The following is a 10,144-nucleotide window of genomic DNA, read 5'->3' on the forward strand; positions in this document are numbered from 1 at the left end:
TCCTCAACTCCCTCACCACCCTATGATTCACCTTTTGGGTCCCCAAACCTGTCCCCTTTGTCTCAAATCCCATCCTTCCACTTCTTCCCATCTCTTGCCAGACATCCTCACTGCTGCCTTTACTGAGGAAATCAACCACCAGACAAAAGCCATTCGCCTCCCTCCTTTCCAGTTCTCTCTCATTGTTCATGTTTTTCCTTCTCCCTGTGCTGGGAGAAGTACCTCTCCTCTTGTCCCAAGGCAACCCTGCCTCTCAGTGTGCTGGGATGGGGTTTAGGGTGAGAGGATATCACGTCTTTTCTACCCATTTGGATGTGGATACTTTCTCGTTCACCCAATGTGTAAGAGCAGCTCAGCTGGTTTCTGGATTATCTTCAGAAGGAATTGCTCCATCCGTAGCCATAGATTTGTTGTGTCCATGCAGAAGGTGAGCTCAGGTGCCTCGAAGTCACCATGTTGGCCCAGAACCAGTAAACCTTCTCCTCTTGCCGGAAACCACAGCCCTGCTGTCCTGTGTTAGATCTGAATGACCAGGCAGGTTCTCTCTTTCCCATAGCTCCCACTTCTGCACCTCCTCGGGATCATTCTCAGCCTATAAATATGTTCAACTCTTTCCTATACTTAAAAATAGCTTCTCTTCACCCTGCTGCCTCTTTCATCTCTCTTGTCTCATGCTTCTTGTATTAGTTAGAACAGGCTAGGTCATGCTGCTGTAACAGGAAGCCCCCAGTCTAATGCAACAAAGATTTGGTTTATTTTTCCTCACCCAGGCCAAGTTCACTGCAGGTCAGTGTGACTTTCTAGAGCAACTGTGTTCCAAGCAGGGACCCAGCAAAGCAGGCTGCTTTAATCTTGTATCTCCCCGTTCTCAACCTCCTCCCCTTGCTATAGCGGGAGAAGAGATACATGGCAATAGGAAATATTCTTCCTATGTGCCAGGAAGCACAAAATCACTGGAAATAGAAAGTCACTAGAAGGTTTTTCCATACCTTCACCACCTTAACTGAATACAGATTCAGCATCTGCTGTGTCCACTTCCTTGCTTCCATGTAACTTCACCCCTGAAAATGGCTTCTGTCCCACTCTCTATAAAAAATGCTTGCTCTCCCGGTGACCACTGGTGAAACCTTTGAATCTTGGCTTTCCCTAATTGGGTACAGAAACAACTCCTGCAGCATCCTCTTCACTGGGCTCTGCTTTAATGTTTTGTTCTGGGTTTTTGTTCACAGTCACTATAAGAAAAAACTAGAATGGATTTTTTGCATTCGCTATGAAATTTTTATTTATAAAAATAAAATTTTATTTTCTTTATGTAAATCCTAGGTGAAAAATAATTTTCAAATTTGTTGCCAGCAAAAGTACCACCGCTCCTGAGAAAATACATTCATATCTTTTATAAAATGTTCCATGTTTTGCTTTTTATCCTGGCTGCCAAGAAGTTCAGAACCAAACCATGTGGTCCATTTTATACTAATACTTACAAAGACATCCTGATCGGACAGGAAGAACGAAGACTGTCTGTGTTTGCAGGTCACATGATCTATAGTAGAGAAAATCCTAAAGACTCCAGCAAAAAAACTATTAGACTCTTAATCTCACAAAACAAACTGAGGGTTGATGGGGGTAGGGGGGTTGGGAGGGGGGTGGGATTATGGACACTGGGGAGGGTATGTGCTATGGTGAGTGCTGTGAAGTGTGTAAACCTGGTGATTCACAGACCTGTACCCCTGGGGATAAAAATATATGTTTATAAAAAATAAAATTAATAAAAAAAACTATTAGAACTAATCAATGAATTCAATAAAATTTCGGGATCCCAAATCAACATATAGAACATTTCTGTACACTAATAATGAAACATTTGAAGAAGAAAGAAAACAACCCCATTCACAAGAGCATCAAAAACAATAAAATACTTAGGCATAAATTTAACCAAGGAGGAGAAAGATCTGTACCTGTAAACTACAAGACCCTGGTGAAAGAAATTGAGGTCATGCACAAACAGAAAGATCTCCCATGTTCATGGATCAAAAGAATTAATATTGCTAAAATGTCCATATCACTCAAAGCCATCTATAGATACAATGCAATCCCTATCAAAATTCCAATGGCATTTTTTCACAGAAGTAAAAGAACAATCTTAAAATTTGCACGGAATCATGAAAGACCCCAAATAGCCAAAGCAATCTAGAGAAAAAATAAAGCTGGAGGCATCACACTTCCCGATTCCAAACTATACTATACAACTATAACACAGTATGGTACCAGGGGCATCAGGGTGGCTAAGTCTGTTAAGCAGCAGACTCTTAATTTCAGTTCAGGTTATGATCTCAGGGTCATGAGAACGAGTCCCGTGTTGAGCTCCATGCTGGGCGTGGAGCCTGCTTAAGATTATCTTCATCTCTCTCCCACCCCCTTCCCATCCCCACCTCCTTCTCGAACAAATAAAAATTTTTAAAAGCCCAGTAGGGAACTAGCATGAAAATAGACCCAAACACCAGCGGAACAGGATAGAGAGGCCAGAAATAAACCTCTGCATGTATAGTGAACTAATATTTGACAAAGGAGCCATGAATACTCAACAGGGAAAGGCAGTCTCTTTAATAAATGGTGCCGGGAAAGTGGATAACCACATGCAGAAGAATGAAACTGGGCCCCTGTCTCACACCACTCACAAACATGAACTCCAAATGCATTAAAGACTCAAGCACCAGAACCGAAATGGTATAAAACTCTCCAAAGAAAATGCAGGGGAAGCTTCCTGGATACTGGTTTTGGCCATGGTTTTTTGGATAGGACACCAAAAGAACAACCAAGAAATGCAAAGATCGCCAAGTGGGACCACAAGAAACTAAAAAGCTCCCATACAGCAGAGGAAACCATCAACAAAATGAAAAGGCAACCTGTGGAATGGGGGAAAAAATTTGTAAATCATGTATCTGATAAGGGGTTATTATCCAAAATATAGGAAGAACTCATACAACTTAATAGCAAATAAAAAATGGGCAGAGGATCTGAATAGGAATTTTTCCAGAGAAGACATACCCATGGCCAACAGGTACAGGGAAAGAAATCAGAGCATATGAACCCTTCGGACGCATCCAGCTGGGGAAGTATATTCGGTTGCTGGGACTCCCCTAACAAAATGCCCTAGGCCACCGGGTCAGGGGAGAGGGAGCTTAAGCAACAGAAATGTACTCTCTCCATTCTAGAGGCTGGAATTCAAAGGTGTCTGCAGGTTTGGTTCCTTCGGAAGCCTCTCTCCCTGGCTTGCCGAGGTTCGCCTTCTCGCTGTGTCATCACATGGGCCTCCTCTGTGCCCATGAACTTCTGGTGTCTCTCCGTGTATCCAAATACCCTGTTCTTATAAGGACACCAACCACGTTGCATAGGATTCACCCTAATGACCCATTTGAACTTAGTTACTGCTCTATCTCCAGATATACTCACAACCTGAGGTACCGGGGATTGGGGCGTCAACATATGATTTTGGGGGACACAATTCAGCCCATAACAGAGAGGGTGAGCTTCTCTCTTTCCCTCTTCACTGCATCTACTCCTCCTCTCCATCTTGCTAACTGCGGCTCCCAGCCTCCCCAGGGTAGGCGCTCTGGGCAAGAGGAGGCAGGGAGAGTGGGAAAGTTCTCACTCACCTGTTTCTGGGGGCCTTTTCTGCGCTGCTCAGAGGCGATCCCCACCCATCACTGCGGAGTGCTCGCTGCAGTTCCTGTCACTGGGTGAACACATCACCTCCGGGCTCACTGGTGTCCTCCCTCTTCTGGCACAAGGAATCTGCGAGAACTCCGCTCTTTCCTGCTAGAGTCTGTTCCCTCCACACATACCTGCCCTTGACTCTTGAGAAGAGCACGCTTCTGGAATACAAACTCAAGGTGATGGCAGCAGGACCAGGGCTCCGACACGAGCCAGGCACAGACAGAACCCAGGTGCAGGAGAGAGCCGAGCACAGATGGTGGTGGGTGCAGGTATAGACGGGGCTGGGCTGGGTACATCTGAGAGCAGGTGGTTGGGGATACAGAAAGTAGGCAGTTATAAAGGTGGGAGGTGTTCTGCCCTGACATTAAAGACTGTCCAGGCTTCGGTAGGACCTAGTCACTCTTCAGAGAAATTTCTCCTCCCTTCCAACCAGGAGGCACGAGTGTTGAGCTCACAGACCTATGGACAGCAGAGAACATTTAAGAGGGCATTCTAGGTGCTGGGCACCAGGTAAGGCAATTTGTATGCACACACTAACTCGTTGAACCCTCCCAACTCCGTGGTGTCTATTCTCTCATGGTCCCATTTGACAGATAGGGTTGCTGAAGCACAGAGAGGTTGTATAATATGCCCGAGATCACACAGGGAGGAAGCGACGGAGCTGGAGTTAAATCCAGCAGTTTCCTTCCCAGAGCCCATGCTGTCAATGACCCAGACTATCCTCCTTCCCAAAGGACAAGCTGTTTGAAGGAGACAGTCACTCCCCTGCAGCTCAGCAGCCATAGGCAGGATAGGATAATGGTGGGCAGGAGAGCGAGGTGGGAGCCTGGCTCTACCCCCCTCAGCTTCTGTCACAGGAGCCATGGGGTGGTACTTGGCCCTTCTCCTCATCTGCTTCCAGTGACAGTTTGGTGAGTGGCTGCGAGAGACTGTCCCTTACCTCCTGCTTTCCTTCCACACCCAGCACAGACTAGGTGCCCACAGATCATTCACCTGAAACTTGACTTTAATTGGCCAACAGTATGCAAAACCCGGGCTAAGTCACCCTTCTCTCTAGAAAATGTCTTGACTTAGCAAGCATAACACAACATAGGCTTCATGGCTCAGGGTCCTTTCTCCCTCCCCCTCCACTCCAGATGTTCTCAGCCCTGGCTGTTTATTAAAGCCATTGGAGGAACTCTTAAAAATACCTATCTGGGGGCGCCTGGGTGGCTCAGTTGGTTAAGCAACTGCCTTCGGCTCAGGTCATGATCCCAGGGTCCTGGGATAGAGTCCCACATCGGGCTCCCTGCTCAGCAGGAAGTCTGCTTCTCCCACTGACCTCTCTACTCTCATGCTCTCTCTCTTTCATTGTCTCTCTCTACCGCTCAAATAAATAAATAAAATATTTTTTTAAAAATACCTATCTGGGCCCTCAAATCAGTGAAATCGGAATGGGGGTGGGGCGTTGGGTGATTCTCATGCACAGCCTGGCTGAGAAGCACAGCCCCAGTCTCCCCATTACATTCCCACTCAGAGCTGTAAGCCAAGATCATTTCTTTCTCTCCTCAAGCATGGGAAATCAGAGTATTTTGCCATGAATGATTTCAGAAGCCCTTGCTCTTCCCCAGGCCATGTTCCCCCAGACCAACCCTAGCTGGGATGTTCAGAGGTGGGCAGGCAAATCCTCGGGCCCCTGAGTGGTCTGGCGGGCTGAGGGGCAGGTGTGACACAAACTCTGGGGAACGTTCCCGGCCATCTGGCCCATTTGTCTCCTGCACACCCACGTCAGCTGAGGGAGGCCTGCGGCCCTGCGGAAGAACTAGAGCTCATCTGTCAAGTGCTTCAGGCAGGGATGGGCCCAGCACTCGGGTGGAAGCAGGTCCAGAATTTATCATTTTGTTCCGGGCACTGTTAATAGCTGGCAGATTGGAGCCCTCTCACAGAGCTCATCTCTTCTAAGTAATGGAAAATGAGAAATTTTTCTCCACAGAAACAGTGGGGGTTACAAGGAACCATGATTTCCGTTCTGGGCTCTCTGCGGCCCAGAGACAAGTTCCCTTGGCATAGACAGCCGCTTGTCAAGGGCAAGGACAGAGGTGAAGTAACAGGAAGTGTCCTAGGCCTGCAGACCAAGAGAATGGGATGGGCAGGCCGGTGCTGCCCTACCCTTGTTCCCGGCAGCCGTGGCTGGGCCTCCCCTCTTGTTGGCCTTGCTCTCCCAATCTCTATAATGAGCAAATCAGGCCCTTGAGCCCTGAGACTCCCCCAGCTCAAAAGTGCTGAGATTTCTGCCTTCCGGTGGGAAAGACTTTCCTCTCCTACGCACTCATTCTGGAACAACCAGCAAGCTTCGTGGGCAGTTCTGACTCTTGAGAAACGTACCCTGCAAATATTGAGAGAAATGTTCTCTGGAGAGTATGAGATCTGTTTCCTGTCTTCCATTGCCAGACGCATGACCCTGAAGGCAAGGGTGTGGCTCCCCCAGGGGTCTTCTCCAGTGTGATGAGTTCTGGGCCCCAGCTGGAAGGGAAGTTTCTGGGATTCTTGCTCAAACACCATTCTTACCCAGAAACCTTGTGAGCACAGTTGTGGCAACCCCCACCCCCACCATTTTAACATATAACCCTCAAAAACACGACACTAGACAGATTCTTTTTTAATTGAGCAGAGAATTGAGAATTGAAATATAATCAGCGTAATTATCCAAAATACCTAGCGCCTTTTTGTTTTGCGATAGTTTTAGATTTCTGAAGAGCTGTAGAGATGGCACGGAGTTCCCCTACACCCCTCACCCCAGCTTCCCGCGAGTTCACATCGCCCGTAACTAGGATACATTCAACAGAACTCCCTTAATGTTGGCACACACTAAGAGAGCTTAATGTTGGCACGCACTATTGACTAATTTATAGGCTTTATTTGGATTTCACTAATGTCCTTTTTCTACGCCAGCACCCAGTCTAGGAGAACACTTCACTATGGCTCGTCGGTATCCTACCCTCTGGAACAGCTTTTCAGTGCCTGCTAATCTGGATCAGGTCTCCTCAGCCCCGACTGTCCACTAGAGTCACCTGGGAAGGCTTTGGAGGGCACCAAGGCCAGAACTATGCACCAACGACATCAGAACTGCTGGGCGCAGACAGAATTAGCATCATTTTTTTCTAAATCTCTGGGTCATTCTGATATCCAGCCGGCCAGAGTTGAGATAGACTGCTCTTAAAATATCAGAGTTCCTCCTCGTCCAGTCAAAGTTCTTCCTGGTATGAGCAAATGACTCCTTCTAAATTAATTTTTAATGACATATGAATATTTAAATACATTTCTTATATAGTGCTTACTAGTGCTTTATAACTATTTAATCAAATCAGATCATTACAGATAAAGGTTAAGTCCCTTTTAATTACCCTCCATTATATTCTCTTCCCTTCTCTAGAGACACAGACACTCACCCTTACCACACTGGCTTGTATATTACAGATTCGTTTCTGGGACTTAATGGTGTTGTGTGTTTCTATTCCTGATGTGATCATATATGTAACATTCTGCAATGTGTGTTTTCACTTGCTTTTATTTATTTCTAAGTTTTGGCTCTTGCCAGCTCCACTGCCACGGGCACGGAGGTGGTAGAGCGCTGGGTACAGTCTAGCATCTGTGTAAATGAACGTAGCGCCATTTGGTCTCCGGCACGTGCCTGTATGAGAGGAAGAAAATAAGGATCTAGGAGTGGAAGTGCACGACCTCGAAGGGTGTGAGGTTGTGTGCTTTCTGTTGTTGTGATATTATCTTATTCTCAACCTAACCTGCTTTCCCGGTTGATTCTGTCTCTTCTGCCAGAAGCAGTGTACAAGAGCACCGATTTTCCCTGCGTCTTTGCCAACACTAGATTTATTAAACTTCTTAATGTTTGCCAACAAAGAGATAATAAATGTTGTATCCTTCGCTTAGTTGGCATTCGAGTAACTATTTTTTAAAAACTTTTCATAAATAAATATAAATATTTTAAAAATACCAAATAGAACTGGTGCAGTGAAACACCAGAGTTGGAAGAGACCTCAGCGATCATACATCCCCACCACTGTGTTTAAAGAATCTTTTTATTGCATACAAATGATACGTGGACACACTATTGTGGTAAAACTTGAAAATAAATTCTAATATGTTGAATAAAAAAACAAAAGTCCTCTTTTGTGTCCTCTCTGACTCCCTTACTGAGAGGTAAACTGATGGTAATGGTGGGTATTTCGTGATGGCTCATTTATTGCATAAATACATGCGTATGTAAATGCCTATAAAATAAAATGGGTGGTGACAGCATTTTATGTACAAGGGGTACAGCTCTCTGTATTTTTGCAAAACTGCAAGTTTCTTTTAACAACATGTCTGAAAAACCCTTCCATATCATACAGAGAACAACCCCATTTTTAACAGCTGCATAATATTCTCTAGCATGGGATGTAGTTGTTATTTCTTGCCGGGTAACAAGTTAGCCTCGAAATTTAGCAACAAACACTTATCGTCTCACATGGTTTCTGAGATCAAGAATGTGTAAATAGCTCATCCTCGTGGTTCTGGATCTGAGGCTCTCAGGAGGTTGTGGCTGAGCCTGAGGCTGGGGCTGTAATGGACGGAAGAGCTGACTGGGGTTAGAAGACGGGCATCGAAGGTGGTGCCTTTACAAGACTGTTGGCATGAGACTCAGGTCTTCTCTGCAAGGGGCTCTCGGTAAGGCTACTCATGACAAGGGAGCCTCCCCAGTGATGAGCAAGAGAGAGAGAACCCAAGAAGGAAGCTGCTGGTTTTTTAACAACCTGAGCTTAAGAAGGGTATGGCAATCCTTCTGTCATGTGTTATGATCTATTGGTCACACACACCAACCCTGGTTCACTTCGGGAAAGGGCGACTCTTGCGGAATGCCAGGGTGTGGGTGGGATTCACTGCAGGCCACCTTAGAGGCTGACAGTCACATGGTGACCACGGGTGGTCCTCATGTCTCACAATCTCATGCAGTCTTGCTGTCAGGTTCAAGCCCTCGGGTATGCTGCCTGACGCCCACCCTCGGGTATGCTGTCTGATGCCCATGCACTTCTCTCCTAGCCCTGGAAGGAGAATTGCTACAATTCCTTCATTTTTGAAAGGGGACATCAAAACCAGAGAAAAGTGACTTCTCCAAGGTCACAAAGCGAATCACCTGCAAGCTTCAGATTACAACTTCAGTCACCTGACTTCTAGTCCATTCCTTGTCCAGAGCTGTTCTGTGGGCCAGGTAAACATGGGCTGAGATTTCAACTGGTAACCTGAGATAAAACCGGGCTGGTAACTGCCAACAGCCAGTTCCCAGAATACCAACAAAACATGTAACGGCTCATCTTGCTTTATAATTGCTAAATGTACATCACTGAGCTCAGAGGCTAGATTAGCCATTGTGTAAATCCCTAGCCGGCCTTAGTTAAAAAGAAGCTAGTGGAAACAAGGAATCATTTCCATTCCATAATTAGCAGAAACATGGAGTCAGACGGACCCTGGAACTAGCTCTGTGACCGGGGGTGAGCCACATAATTCCTCTGACCCTGTGTCTTCATCTGTAAAATGGGAACGTGCAGAGTACCTACAGGACAGGTAGTTCTGAGGCCCACACAAGGTGGCATATGTAATGGGCTAGCCCAGGCTCTGGCCCATTCCGTAAATGGGGTTCCTGTTCTCTGTGTTCTTCCTGGCTGACCCACTTCAGCAGCCCATCAAACTTTCTGAATGAATGAACTCCATTTTCTAAAAATACACAGTGCCTGTAGAGCCCACCGTATCCCGTCTCCTACCTCCTGATGCTCCGCTGTTGAGAGTGACCATTATTTTGGGACCTGTGCTTACAGTTGCAAACGGTCCAGATTTTTGACAAGCAGGGCAATTTGTGGACATGAGGTCTGGATGGAGCCGCCGAGGGCTGTCCCTCTAGCCTGTGCACAGCTGCTCTTTCTGCCCCTTGTGTGGGTTCGATGTACATGCCATTGTTCCAGCAGGCACAGGCTGGGTCCCCCTCACCTCTGTGACTCTAGTGCCAGCACAGGGCCCGGCACTTTAGAAGTGTCTGGAATGCATGAATAAATGCATGCATGAATGAATGAATGAATGAAGAGAGATCAGTTGAACCAAATCAAGTGAAATGAGGGTCATCACCAAGGCCATTAACCAATTGCCGGGATTCTGATTTGAGCCATAAAAGGATTGGGGGTGTGGAGTACCTTTGCATCCTCAGCCATCTGACAGAATGAAGGATGGGATGGAGGGAGGGGTGAACGTGGAGTTAGTCTTCTGTGTGCTGAGTGTAAGGAGCCCTTGGCCCATGCAGAGGAGACATGAGGCACCAGGCAGAGTTTGAGGGAGAGACCTATGACTGTTGACCATCTCCTGAGCAAGTGGGCTTCTGACCACAGGCCACAGGATTTCCCTGAGCTTC

Source organism: Lutra lutra, chromosome 1 (genome assembly GCF_902655055.1).
Source record: "Lutra lutra chromosome 1, mLutLut1.2, whole genome shotgun sequence".
NCBI classification, from domain to species: Eukaryota; Metazoa; Chordata; class Mammalia; order Carnivora; family Mustelidae; genus Lutra; species Lutra lutra.